This window comes from Balaenoptera ricei, chromosome 5 (assembly GCF_028023285.1).
Source record: "Balaenoptera ricei isolate mBalRic1 chromosome 5, mBalRic1.hap2, whole genome shotgun sequence".
Taxonomy (NCBI): Eukaryota; Metazoa; Chordata; class Mammalia; order Artiodactyla; family Balaenopteridae; genus Balaenoptera; species Balaenoptera ricei.
In genome coordinates this window covers 18,789,372-18,804,160 of record NC_082643.1, presented here as the reverse complement: position 1 = coordinate 18,804,160, position 14,789 = coordinate 18,789,372, and the positions used below count along the sequence as shown (strand labels likewise).

Here is a 14,789-nt window from a genome sequence, read left to right as displayed (position 1 = left end):
GTAAATAGTGCTGCAATGAACATTCTGGTGCATGTGTCTTTTTGAATTACGGTTTTCTCTGGGTATATGCCCAGTAGTGGGATTGCTGGGTCATATGGTAATTCTATTTTTAGTTTTTTAAGGAACCTCCATATTGTTCTCCATAGTGGCTGTATCAATTTACATTCCCACCAACAGTGCAAGAGGGTTCCCTTTTCTCCACACCCTCTCCAGCATTTGTTGTTTGTAGATTTTCTGATGATGCCCATTCTAACAGGAGTGAGGTGATACCTCATTGTAGTTTTGATTTGCATTTCTCTAATAATTAGTGATGTGGAGCATCTTTTCATGTGCTTCGTGGCCGTCTGTATGTCTTCTTTGGAGAAATGTCTATTTAGGTCTTCTGCCCATTTTTGGATTGGGGTGTTTGTTTCTTTAATATTGAGCTGAATGAGCTGTTTATATATTTTGGAGATTAATCCTTTGTCCGTTGATTCATTTGCAAATATTTTCTCCCATTCTGAGGGTTGTCTTTTCGTCTTGTTTATGGTTTCCTTTGCTGTGCAAAAGCTTTGAAGTTTCATTAGGTCCCACTTGTTTATTTTTGTTTTTATTTCCATTACTCTAGGAGGTGGATCAAAAAAGATCTTGCTGTGATTTATGTCAAAGAGTGTTCTTCCTATGTTTTCCTCTATGAGTTTTATAGTGTCCAGTCTTATATTTAGGTCTCGAATCCATTTTGAGTTTATTTTTGTGTATGGTGTTAGGGAGTATTCTAATTTCATTCTTTTACATGTAGCTGTCCAGTTTTCCCAGCACCACTTATTGAAGAGACTGTCTTTTCTCCATTGTATATCCTTGCCTCCTTTGTCATAGATTAGTTGACCATAGGTGTGTGGGTTTACCTCTGGGCTTTCTATCTTGTTCCATTGATCTATGTTTCTGTTTTTGTGCCAGTACCATACTGTCTTGATTACTTTAGCTTTGTAGTATAGTCTGAAGTCAGGGAGCCTGACTCCTCCAGCTCCGCTTTTCTCTCTCAAGATTGCTTTGGCTATTCAGAGTCTTTTGTGTTTCCATACAAACTGTGAAATTTTTTGTTCTAGTTCTGTGAAAAATGCCTGTGGTAGTTTGATAGGGATTGCATTGAACCTGTAGATTGTTTTGGGTAGTATAGCCATTTTCACAATGTTGATTCTTCCAATCCAAGAACATGGTATATCTCTCCATCTGTTTGTATCATCTTTAATTTCTTTCATCAGTGTCTTATAGTTTTCTGCATACAGGTGTTTTGTCTCCTAACATAGGTTTATTCCTAGGTATTTTATTCTTTTTGTTGCAGTGGTAAATGGGAGTGTTTCCTTAATTTCTCTTTTAGATTTTTTGTTGTTAGTGTATAGAGATGCAAGAGATTTCTGTGCATTAATTTTGTATCCTGCTACTTTACCAAATCCATTGATTAGCTCTAGTAGTTTTCTGGTAGCATCTTTAGGATTCTCTATGTATAGTATCATGTCATCTGCAAACTGTGACAGCTTTACTTCCTCTTTCCCGATTTGGATTCCTTTTATTTCTTTTTCTTCTCTTATTGCTGTGCCTAAAACTTCCAAACCAATGTTGAAGAATAGTGGTGAGAGTGGGCAACCTTGTCTTTTTCCTGATCTTAGTGGAAACGGTTTCAGTTTTTCACCATTGAGGATGATGTTGGCTGTGGGTTTCTCATATATGGCCTTTATTATGTTGAGGTAAGTTCCCTCTATACCTACTTTCTGGAGGGTTTTTATCATAAATGGTTGTTGAATTTTGTCAAAAGCTTTTTCTGAATCTATTCAGATGATCATATGATTTTTATTCTTCAATTTGTTAATATCATATATCACATTGATTGATTTGCATATATTGAAGAATCCTTGCATTCCTGGGATAAATCCCACTTGATCATGGTGTATGATCCTTTTAATGTGCTGTTGGATTCTGTTTGCTAGTATTTTGTTGAGGAGTTTTGCATCTATGTTCATCAGTGATATTGGCCTGTAGTTTTCTTTCTTTGTGACATCTTTGTCTGGTTTTGCTATCAGCGTGATGGTGACCTCGTAGAATGAGTTTGGGAATGTTCCTCCCTCTGCTTTATTTTGGAAGAGTTTGAGAAGGATAGGTGTTAGCTCTTGTCTAAATGTTTGATAGAATTCACCTGTGAAGCCATCTGGTCCTGGGCTTTTGTTTGTTGGAAGATTTTTAATCACAGTTTCAATTTCAGTGCTTGTGATTGGTGTGTTTATATTTTCTATTTCTTCCTGGTTCAGTCTCAGAAGGTTGTGCATTTCTAAGAATTTGTCCATTTCTTCTAGGTTGTCCATTTTATTGGCATATAGTTGCTTGTAGTAATCTCTCATGATCCTTTGTATTTCTTCAGTGTCAGTTGTTACTTCTCCTTTTTTATTTCTAATTCTATTGATTTGAGTCTTCTCCCTTTTTTTCTTGATGAGTCTGGCTAATGGTTTATCAATTTTGTTTATCTTCTCAAAGAACCAGCTTTTAGTTTTATTGGTCTTTGCTATTGTTTCCTTCATTTCTTTTTCATTTATTTCTGATCTGATCTTTATGATTTCTTTCCTTCTACTAACTTTGGGGTTTTTTTGTTCTTCTTTCTCTATTTGCTTTAAGTGTAAGGTTAGGTTGTTTATTTGAGATGTTCCTTGTTTCTTAAGGTAGGATTGTATTGCTATAAACTTCCCTCTTAGAACTGCTTTTGCTGCATCCCATAGGTTTTGGGTCGTTGTGTTTTCATTGTCATTTGTTTCTAGGTATGTTTTGATTTCCTCTTTGATTTCTTCAGTGATCTCTTGGTTATTAACTAGTGTATTGTTTAGCCTCCCTGTGCTTGTATTTTTTACAGATTTTTTCCTGTAGTTGATATCTAGTCTCACAACGTTGTGGTCAGAAAAGATACTTGATATGATTTCAATTTTAACAATTATTCATTTAAAAAACTAAAACATCTGACTAACTTTGGAAGAGACTGTTTGAGTAAAACTCTAAGTCTACCTTAAGCTGGTGAGTCCTAGATATTACTTTTAGATCGCTATTCTAGTGTCACTGTGATGATTAATTTTATGTGTGAACTCAGAAATCATACCAATGTTTTCTTAGGTCAAGGCAATAGAAATAAAAAGAAAAATAAACAAATGGGACCTAATCAAACTTACAAGCTTTTGCACAGCAAAGGAAACTATAAAAAATATTTAAAAAAAGAAGATGACGTATGGAATGGAAGAAAATATTTGCAAATGATGAGATTGACAAGGGTTTAATCTCCAAAATATACAAACAGCTCATACAACTCACCAGCAAAAAACCAACCAACCCAATTGAAAAATGAGCAGAAGACCTTTTTTTTTATAGTCTTTTTTTTTTTTTTTTTTTTTTTTTGCTGTGCTGGCTCTTCATTGTGACACGCTGGCTTCTGTAGTTGCAGTGCATGGGCTCTCTCTAGTTGTGGCATGTGGGCTCTAGAGCACACTGGCTCAGTAGTTGCGGTGCACAGGCTTAGTTGCAGTATGTGGGATCTTAGTTCCCCAAACAGAGATTGAACCTGGGCCCCCCGCATTGCGAGTGCAGAGTGTTAACCAATGGACTGCCAGGGAAGTCCCTGGGCAGAAGACCTTAATAGACATTTCCCCAAAGGGAACATACAGATGACCAGTAGGCACATGAGAAGATGCTCAACATCACTAATTATTAGAGAAATGCAAATCAAAACTACAATGAGATACCACCTCACACTGGTCAGAATGGTGATCATTAAAAAGTCTACAAATAAAAAATGCTGGAGAGTGTATGGAGAAAAAGGGAACCCACCTACACTGTTGGTGGGAATTTAAGTTGGTGTAGCCACTATGGAAAACAGTATGGAGGTTCCTTAGAAAACTAAAAATAGAATTACCGTATGATCCAACAATCCCACTATGGGGCATATATCTGGACAAAGCTATAATTCAGAAAGATACATGCACCCCTATGTTCATAGCAGCACTATCACAATAGTCAAAACATGGAAACAACCTAAATGTCCATCAAGATGAACGGATAAAGAAGATGTGGTACATATATACAATGGAATACTACTCAGCCATAAAAAAGAACAAAATAATGCCATTTGCAGCAACATGTATGCAACTAGAGATTATCATACTAAGTGAAGTAAGTCAGAAAGAGAAAGATGAATACCGTATGATTTCCCTTACATGTGAAATCTAAAATATGGCACAAATGAACCTAACTATGAAACAGAAACAGAGGGACTTTCCTGGTTGCGCAGTGGTTAAGAATCCTCCTGCCAGTGCAGAGGACACGGGTTCGAGCCCTGGCTTGGGAAGATCCCACATGCCACGGAGCAACTAAGCCCGTGCGCCACAACTACTGAGCCTGTGCTCTACAGCCCACGAACTACAACTACTGAAGCCTGCGTACCTAGAGCCTGTGCTCTGCAACAAGAGAAGCCACCAAAATGAGAAGCCTGAGCAAAGCAATGAAGAGTAGCCCCTGCTCGCCACAACTGGAGAAAAGCCCACACGCAGCAATGAAGACCCAGTGCAGCCAAAAATTAATTAATTAATTAATTTAAAGAAAAAAAAGAGAGAAACAGACTCACAGATGTAGAGAACAGACTTGTCGTTGCCAAGGGAGTGAGGGGAGGAAAAGGGATGGACTGGGAGTTTGGGATTAGTAGATGCAAAACATTATGTTTAGACTGGATAAACAACAAAGTCCTACTGTATAGCACAGGGAACTATATCCAATCTCATGGGATAAACCATAATGGGAAAGAATATTTTAAAAAAACAAAGAATGTATACATGTGTGTAACTTTTTTTTTTTTTGGCTGCACCACACAGCTTGCAAGGAATCTTTGTTCCCCAACCAGGGGTCGAAACTGTGCTCCCTGCAGCGGAAGCAGGAGTCCTAACCATTGGACCACCAGGGACATCCCTATAACTGAGTCACTTTGCTGCACAGCAGAGATTGGCACAACATTGTAAATCAACTAAACTTCAATTTAAAAAAAAAATATGTGTCAACTTGACTAGGCTTAGGGATTCCCAGATAGCTGGTAAAACATTATTTCTTGGAATTTCTGTGAGGGTGTTTCTGGAAGAGATTAACATTTGAATGGTACACGAAGTACGATAGCCCTCATCAATGTGGGTTGGTATCATTATTGAGGGACTGAATAGAACAAAAAGATGGAGAAAGGGTAAATTTGCTCTCTCCTTGGTTTGGGACATCCATCTTCTCCTGCCCTTGGACATTGGTGCTCCTGGTTCTCCAGCCTTTGGACCAAGACCCGGACTTACACCATCAGCTTCTCAATTCTTGGGTCTTTGGACACGGACTGGAACACCCAACATTTGCTCCTCTGGTTCTCAGGCCTTCAGACTCAGACTGAATTACACCAGTGGCTTTCCTAGTTTTTCAGCTTGCAGACCACAGACTGTGGGTATTTTTGGCCTCCATAATTGTGTGAGCCAATTCCTATAAGCGATATATATATCTTATTTATGTCTCTGGTTGATTCTATTTCTCTGGAGAACCCTGACTAATACAATCACGTAATGTCACTCAGTGGGAAGGTCTTGACCTCACAACCAGGGGCTAGAATTTGGTATTGGAGATTGGAGACTATAAGGTCAGTTTGTTTGAATGCTGAATTTTTACCTGTTCTCAATCCAAGCAAAAATAGCAGGGACATTAGAAATAACATTTCAGGATTTTAGCATTTCTAAATATAGAAATGAGTAAGCTATCCATCTAAGTATAATAACATTCAGCCACATTCTCAAACTGTATTATCCTAAATGGCGATAATAATCCTTTAGGTCATGACATATGAATTATTTACATAGCAATTTTTAAAAAATACGTAAATCACAGCTTAACTTGCCAGATGTGTCATATTGCAACTTAATATTTTTCATTCTTTGATTTACATATTCAGCTTAATATATGTACTCAGTTTTATGACAAGTTATGCCATTATATGTTTTCTAATTTGTTCATAAATTATAATTTAAATCATAAACTTCTCCAGGTCAGTTCAAATGCTAGTACATATTCTTCTAAATTTTTAAAAAATATACTAAATATAGGTGTTCTTCTACACCTATGTATTGAAATATAATTATTCAAAAATTTAAACTGTATATTTATTGTTACTGGTTGGGTTCCCTGGGAAGCACTCTGACACAGAGCTTGCAGCAACAAGCCGTTCATTAAAGATGAACCTTGGGGGTTTCCCTGGTGGTGCAGTGGTTAAGAATCAGCCTGCCAATGCAGGGAACATGGGTTCGAGTCCTGGTCCAGGAATATCCCACATGCCACAGAGCAACTAAGCCCGTGTGCCACAACTACTGAGCCTGTGCTCTAGAGCCCGCGAGCCACAACTACTGAAGCCCATGCACCTAGAGCCCATGCTCCGCAACAAGAGAAGCCACCGCAATGAGAAGCCCGCGGGGCTTCCCTGGTGGCGCAGTGGTTGAGAATCTGCCTGCCAATGCAGGGGACACGGGTTCGAGCCCTGGTCTGGGAAGATCCCACATGCCGCGGAGCAACTAGGCCCGTGAGCCACAGCTACTGAGCCTGCGCGTCTGGAGCTCGTGCTCCGCAACCAGAGAGGCCGCGATAGTGAGAGGCCCGCGCACCGCGATGAAGAGTGGCCCCCGCTTACCGCAACTAGAGAAAGCCCTCGCACAGAAACGAAGACCCAACACAGCCAAAAATAAATATAAATAAATAAATTTATAAAAAAAAAAAATGAGAAGCCCGCGCACCGCAACGAAGAGTAGCCCCCGCTCGCCGCAACTAGAGAAAGCCCGCGTGCAGCAACAAAGACCCAACACAGCCAAAAAATAAACAAACAAAATAAAAATTTAAAAAAAAAAGAACCTTGGTGGCTCACCATTGTGTTGACAGCAGTTTACCCCTTGTGCTGCTTAGATCCACTTTTCTTTTTTTTAATAAATTTATTTATTTATTTTTGGCTGAGTTGGGCCTTTGCTGCTGCGTGCGGGCTTTCTCTAGTTGCAGCGACTGGGGGCTACACTTCGTTTCGGTGCATGGGCTTCTCATTGCGGTGGCTTCTCTTGTTGCGGAGCACGGGCTCTAGGCGTGTGGGCTTCAGTAGTTGTGGCTCACGGGCTCTAGAGCACAGGCTCAGTAGTTGTGGCACACGGGCTTTGTTGCTCCTCAGCATGTGGGATCTTCCCGGATCAGGGCTCGAACCCGTGTCCCCTGCATTGGCTGGCGGATTCTTAACTACTGCACCACCAGGGAAGCCCAGATCCACTTCTTCACATACATTCTGGAACACCTCCTCCCAGATCCAGTAGACCTGCTTTCTAGGGGAAATTTAGAAGTGGAAGATGAGTGAAAAGAATTACAGCCCTGGGACTTCCCTGGTGGTCCAGCAGTTAAGACTCTGCACTCCCAATGCAGGGGGCCCAGGTTTGATCCCTGGTCAGGGAGCTAGAGCCTTCATGTCTCAACTAAGAGCCCACATGTTGCAATGAAGATCCTGCATGCAGCAATGAAGAACCCACGTGCCGCAACTAAGACCCGGCGCAGCCAAAATTAATAAATAAATAAATATTAAAAAAAACAAAAAAGAATTACAGGGCTGTGGCTGAGTTCATCTTGTCCCCCCTCTACTATACACTCAAGATTCTTATCACCCTCAGAGAACACCTTTGCTGGTCTTGGTAGCTTGCCCCATGGTTTGGTCCAGGTCCTTAACCTACAGGTCTGATTCGCAGGGTACCATGCCCTTCTTTGGTACCTAATAGTTTATATACTTGTCCATTTGCCATCAAAATTGGGCAAGAAGTATCAAGAGGTACCCAAGTGGATCTTCTGGGCATCAGGCATATCCTCCCAGAAGGCTGGATATGAGGGTCACTTATTTCTGACAGAGTGATGATTCCTCTCTTTGTCTCCTAAGTTGCCAATGACAGTAGCTCGATCAGCCTTGGTAAGTGAAGTTCATCTTTTGGGGCCCATGTGCAGTCACCATGGATATTCTATTCATGCACCCACTGGTCAAGCACTGAAGTGGCTGATAACAGAGGCTGGGTACCATCAAGTGGCCAAGTCACTTTGTTTTCTTGGTTGTTTATGTTTCTTCCAAGATCAGTGCTGTCTGGTGGACATTAACATGGGATACAAAGATCCTAATATTTTGTGTTCACACTCATCTGTTTACCCACTCTACTCCAGACCTATTTGACTCTAATTTTGTAATCTTCCTTCAGGTCCCTGTCCAGATGGCCAAGCCATTCACCACTGACATGAGTTTATACATGTTCTAACCCTGGGCCACTTATCTTTCCACATAAAGTGGAGGACCCAGGGCACAGTGTACCCTTTGGGAGGAAATTCACTAACCAGCTTTTTTTTTTTTTTTTTGGCTGCACTGTGTCTTCGTTGCTGCTTGGGCTATCTCTAGTTGCAGCAAGCAGGGGCTACTCTTCGTTGTGGTGCGCAGGCTTCTCATTGTGGTGGCTTCTCTTGTTGCAGAGCATGGGCTCTACGTGCGCAGGCTGCAGTAGTTGCAGCACGTGGGCTCAGTAGTTGTGGCTCAAAGGCTCTAGAGCGCAGCCTCAGTAGTTGTGGCACACGGGCTTAGTTGCCCAGCGGCATGTGGGATCTTCCCGGACCAGGGATCGAACCCGTGTCCCCTGCATTGGCAGGCGAATTCTTAGCCACTGCGCCACCAGGGAAGTCCACTCACCAGCTTTTTTTTAAGGCCACACCTGTATGGGGCTGTAGTGACTCTTCTCTTTTTAGCTTGCATCCACATATTGAGGTAACCCAGCCATGATTCAAGCTTGAACTTTTCTCTTCCATCAGGTGTTCCTGAGAAATTTCCCATATAGCCATAGTGCAAATTGAAGGAGAGGTGCTGATGCCACCTGCTTGTGCCCACTGGTCCTGCTTACGCTGAATCCCAGATGTACCACTTTCATCTCATAACGAATCATTGCTAGGCTGCGTAACCTTGTGACTTGGTGAAATAGGTCTGAGAGAACCCACCTCATCGGTGTAGTTACCACCATATGGTTACTTGGTGTCCAATGGTCACATACTTTTCTTCTACCGGGGTCTAATAGCATGCCAGAAATTGTTTTTCAAGAGTAAAACTCTCTGCTACAAATGTCATGGCCTTGCTCTAGAACCCCAGAGACCTGCATTGTGATTATCCCACTGGGGTTTAACAAAAATTCCACATAGCATTTTTTACCACCATTGATACCGCTAACATCATAGATCTTCTAGGTAATACAGCCCAAGGGTCAGATTGCACCACAATCTGATACTACTTCAAAGCCCTTTCTCCTCTGGGCCCTACTCAAAGCTAGCAGCCTTTCTTATCACTTGATCCCAGATGTAGAATATGCTACCTTTATAACCTAAAGAGGCATATTTGATGTTGGGCCTCCTTTTTCACTGTGGGGTATGTGAGAGGCAATAGTTGGTCCTTTAGTTTGGATGGGATATCCTGACATGCTCTTGACTATTGGACCCCCCAAAATTGTATTTTTGTGGCAGGCTCCTGAATCTTAGTAGGATTTATCTTCCACCCTCTGGTGCACATATGTCCTGCCAAGGTCTCCAATGCTGTAGCCCTTTTCCAAAGTATACAATTACCCAAACAAATGACCAGAGATTAATTTGGAAAAGAATTGGGAAAGTTATTTCCCCATTACTGGCCATAGTCCCTTTCTCCTGGGCACCCAACTCCTTCAGCTTATGGATTTTGAGTCTGAAAACTGGCTCAGATCCAGGAATTGGGCAAAAGATTGTGATGTTTTATTGGCACAACTGCCTTCAGCTTCGTTATCATCCATCATTGATTTTTTGATGGTATAATAGTACCCTTGTTGGCTACCCGTCTATTTTGCACCTAGAGACTTTATGTCCTGTTACCTATTTCCACAATTTTGAGGGACAGTTCCCATTGGCTGCTATACACTTTTCAATTATCATGCATATTCTTATCAATCCTTACTGATTTAAAGATTAACAACTAGAGAATCTAGATGAAGGTTTACAGGTGTTTAGTGTACTGTTTCAACATTTTGTAGATTTTAAAATTTCCAAAATAAAAGTAGGGGAACAAAGGTAAAGGCTATGAATAAATAAATACAGAAACTAGTGACAAAAATCATCAACTATATATATATATTTTAGTTTTATGGGATTTTTCTTCCTTTACAATATTAGAATCTCTTTTTTTTGACCATGCCGTGCAGCACACAGGATCCTAGTTCCCTGACCAGGGATCAAACGCGTGCCCCCTGCAGTGGAAGTGCAGAGTCTTAACCACTGGACCACCAGGGAAGTTCCCAACAATATATTCGTATAATATAATATAATAAAAAAAATTTGAATTCCTTTAAGGCCAAATGCTGATGTTTGTTGTAACCTGTTCAGTTGATACAACATTTTTGGAGAGCAATATGAATTCCAATATGTATAAAAAGTGAAAGTTTTGTTGTATTCTATAAACCATTTAATTCCATTGCTGAAAATTTATCCTGAAGTAATTATCTAAAATATGAAAATAAATTTCTCATGAATGTATGCATTAGAGCATTATTCATAATAGGAGAAAACTGGAAATAACCTGAATATGTAACCATGGAGAATTAGGTATTGTAATATATCTACTTAGTGAAATATTCTGAGGCCGCTAATGCTACCAATGTTGATGTGATGCTCTAGGAAGGACACAATATTACTTACATAGAATTTCTGCCAAAAATGTACAAGTTTAAAAGTGTTGTATCAACATAACAAGTCCACAGTAACCCTAACAGCATCAAGTTTTAAACTGTCATAGGAAACAATCAGGTAAACCAAATTAAGGGATATTCTTCAAAACAACTGTCCTTTACTTTTGAGTGTCAGTGTCTCAAAAGACAAGCTGAGGAACTGTTTCAGATTAAACTGAAAAGACATGACAACTAATGCAACGCATGATCCTAGATTGGAAAAAAAAATTTTTATAAAACTAATTACTCGAACAATTGGCAAAATTTGAATATTGATTCGATGATTATATTTTAGATAAAAGTATTGAATATTACATTTCCTGATTTAATTGTGTTATGGCTCTGTAAGAAAATATTTTCATACTTAGGAGGAACATGTTGAAGTATTTAGAGCTCACTATGTCTGCAACTTGCTCTCAAATGGCTCAGAACTAATGAAAGATTGAGAGACAAGGCAACATGTTAACGATTGTTTAGTTTAGAAGGGTTTGTGAAAGTTACTATTGCAACTATTCTGTAAGTTTGATAATTTTTCAAAATAAAATGTTTAAAAAGTATTATCCAGTCTACAAACAATGTCCAAAATATTCTCAATAAGAGATCATGTGAAAAATACAGTTCAAAACTGTATGTGACCTATAATTCTAAGAGCATAAAATGTTGGCATATCGATGTATTAGGGTAGTAGGGAAGATTTTCCTTTTTTAAAAAAAGAAATTTCTTTAATGCTGTTTGTTATATTGTGTTTAAAATGAAACCATTATATAAGATTAAATGCATTTAAAAAATCACCAAGGGGCAAAAAACAAAAAAAAAAAGAAAAGAAAAAAAATCACCAAGGGGAAGAACAGTATAAAATAACAATAAGAATAATCAAATAATTTTTAAAATTCCAATTCTACTCCAAGTTTCCTTAAACATTTTTTGTTTGTTTGTTTGTTTGTTTTTTCGGGTTTTTTTTTTTTTTTTTTTTGGCCACGCGGCTTGCAGGATCTTATTTCCCCGACCAGGGATCCATCCCTGGCCCCTGGTAGTGAAAGTGTGGAATCCTAACCACTGGAATGCCAGGGAATTCCCTCCTTACATTTTGAAAAACGGAAGTTTAATTTATAGATTCAAACCAATTTAAGCTGTTGTCCCATCCATCAACATGAAATCTTTTGCTAAAGTCCAGCTCCAAGTTAAAAAGCAAATAAATAACAAATTCCCCTCTGGGTGTGGGTGTGATTTTTTTTTTTTTTTTCTTTTGATGGCGCTGAACACAAGGCTTTTAAGTAATACTATCTTCTATCAGATATCTGGTTTAATCTCCCAAAATAAGAACATAGTTCCAAGTTTCTTTATGAGTACTTTAAATACTTTTACCCCCTAGGCAGTTTCAGAAAATAGCATGAATTTCCTATATTTAACCCTTTCTTTTTTCAGCTCTTTGAAAAAAATGTTTTATTGTGGTACAGTTGACATGCAATGTCAACTTTTTTTTTGGCTGCGTTGGGTCTTTGTTGCGGCACGCGGGCTTTCTCTAGTTGCGGTGAGCGGGGGCTACTTCCTTGCGTTGCGGGGCTTCTCATTGCAGTGGCTTCTCTTGTTACGGAGCACCGGCTCTAGGTGCGCGGACTTCAGTAGTTGTGGCTTGCGGGCTCTAGAGCACAGGCTCAATAGTTGTGGCGCACGGGCTTAGTTGCTCCGCGGCATGTGGGATCTTCCCGGACCAGGGCTCAAACCCATGTCCCCTGCATAGGCAGGCAGATTCTCAACCACTGCGCCACCAGGGAAGCCCAACATTCCTTTTTAAGACAAAAAAATAAACAAAACTTAATAAGTGAAAATATTTAAATATTTTCACTTAAATATTTTCAGTCAAGTATCACTCTGCTCAAGTATTAATTACATTTAGCTAATCCTTTTTGTAACTAACAAAACAATAATTTCCCTTTAGTTTTTAAATTTCAACAATGACTGCTGACATTTTCCTATATATTGCCAAAATCTCTTTCAGAATGTAAAAATTAAGCTCTAATAAAGGGATAAAATCGTGTTTACTTATCTTGCCACCTTATTTTACTGTAAAATAAAATAGGTATTTAACTCTCATGCGAACCTATTCTCTTACCTTTCAAGGGGGAAAAGCATATAAGCCTATATGGAAAAACTTTTAAGCAAGGTCAGATTTTTTTTTTAAGGTTCTGTTTCCATAAATTGCCTGGCAATTAAACTAACAGTTTGTTTCATAAATCTGCCCAGCATAGTAATTTTTTTTCATTTTCCAGAAGTCACTTTTTATAAGCTAAGTACATCCAGTCTGCTAATATGCATTAGCATAGATCAAACCCTTTTCCCCTTCTTAAAACCTGATAATCTCAGGCACTGATACGATAAAGTATGGACCCCTGTTTCCTAACTTTCCATTTCAGAGCTGTGAATGCTGTTGGTCAATTTGTACTACATGCATCCACAGACCTGACAAAAGCTCTCCCCAAATAGTAAGTCTTTAATAGTGATTTGTCATTTTTTTCAAAAGATATAAATGGCTCTCTTGCGAGTATTATTACCATTATTTTATTACTTATTTTTAACAAAACAATAATCACAGTTTTCCATTAGCTACTTGAAACACATAAGGTGATATCTGAGAATTTTTAGTACATGCCATGTTTCTAAGCAATGTCCTGAATGAGGATTGGTATCTCTCAAACTCTGAACTTAAAATAAGAGTTTAGAGGCAGGTGAATCCAAAATTTCTAATTCACAGGTCTCCAAAGATGCTGTTGGAGTAGAAAGGCACATGGCAAGTCCTGGGGAAGGTAGCCATCCAGACCATTCCTGTAGATGGGTGTTTCCTCAGAGAGTCATCACAATCTGAGGACACAGAGAAAATCCTGTCCACAGGGGTAGTTTTCTTTTAGCCAAGCTCATAGAGCGTAAGTAAAACAAACTAAAAAATTTAGTGCCAGTTAGGATGGACTCTGAGCGATACACCTAGTCTAGACATTCATGCATCCATATCAGCCCTACATATATACAAATCAATACCAGAAGATATGTTCGTCATATGGTTGCTTGGTAAACCTGGAACCAAAACAAGGAGAATTCGTTGTGGTGTCCTCAAGAAACCGTTCCCAATGAGGGCCAAATGGACCAGAGATCCGTATTTTTGCACCAGGGCACTCTGTCCCCAGAACAAAACTAGATGGTCAAATATTGTCATTCTGGATTCCTCTTTTATAGATGGTAAGCAGACCAGCTCCCACCCATTAACATATTTCTTTAGACAAGTTCAATGTAAGCACTTACTCATGTATGTAGCAATGAAAATCCAGTCATGCTTCCCTGAAGTTCCACACAAATCTCTGAATTTTGGGTGTTTACAATCTTGTGGGTTATTTCTAAAAGCTACTGATCTCATCCCACTACATTTAAATTTTTTTCTAATTTCAATTTTAAAAGGTAAATTACGTTTATTTATAGTATCTTATTGTTGACCCAGCATACTCCTTACCTGAATTTTTCACATACTCTTTGCAGATTATTTCTCATTATTTCAGACAATTATCTTTCTTATTAGGCAGTCCAATTACAATCTAGTCAATATTATATAGTGTTAAGAGCCCTGAAGACAGAACTGTGTTCTTGGGAAAGTTATTTAACCTCAGTTTCCTTATCTATCTCAGAATGTTGTTTTGAAGATAAAATGAGGTATTATCAATGCACATAAACTGCTTAACATGATACCTGGTATATAGTAATTTTCCTATTACATTGTTAGTCCTAAGGCTAGAATTCTGTGAAGTTTTAAAAATTTTGGTTTTTCCCAAATATTTGTTGGCATTCTACCTACAAATCATCAAGGACCTAACATTTGGCTAGTGGAGGCAACCAATGACTAATTAAATAATATTTAATATAATACTGGGTTTAGAGCTAGAGTTATAAAGTGGCCTGAAGAAAATAAAGCAGGGTAAGGAGATAAAGAGTAAGGAGCAT

The 14,789-nt window shown here is 39.0% G+C and overlaps 1 protein-coding gene across 1 annotated transcript in view; it reads left to right on the top strand.

The window, feature by feature from the left end:
* Window positions 1-14,789, top strand: part of EIF4E (eukaryotic translation initiation factor 4E) — a 122,120-nt gene that overhangs the window by 54,766 nt on the left and 52,565 nt on the right. The window lies entirely within an intron of this gene.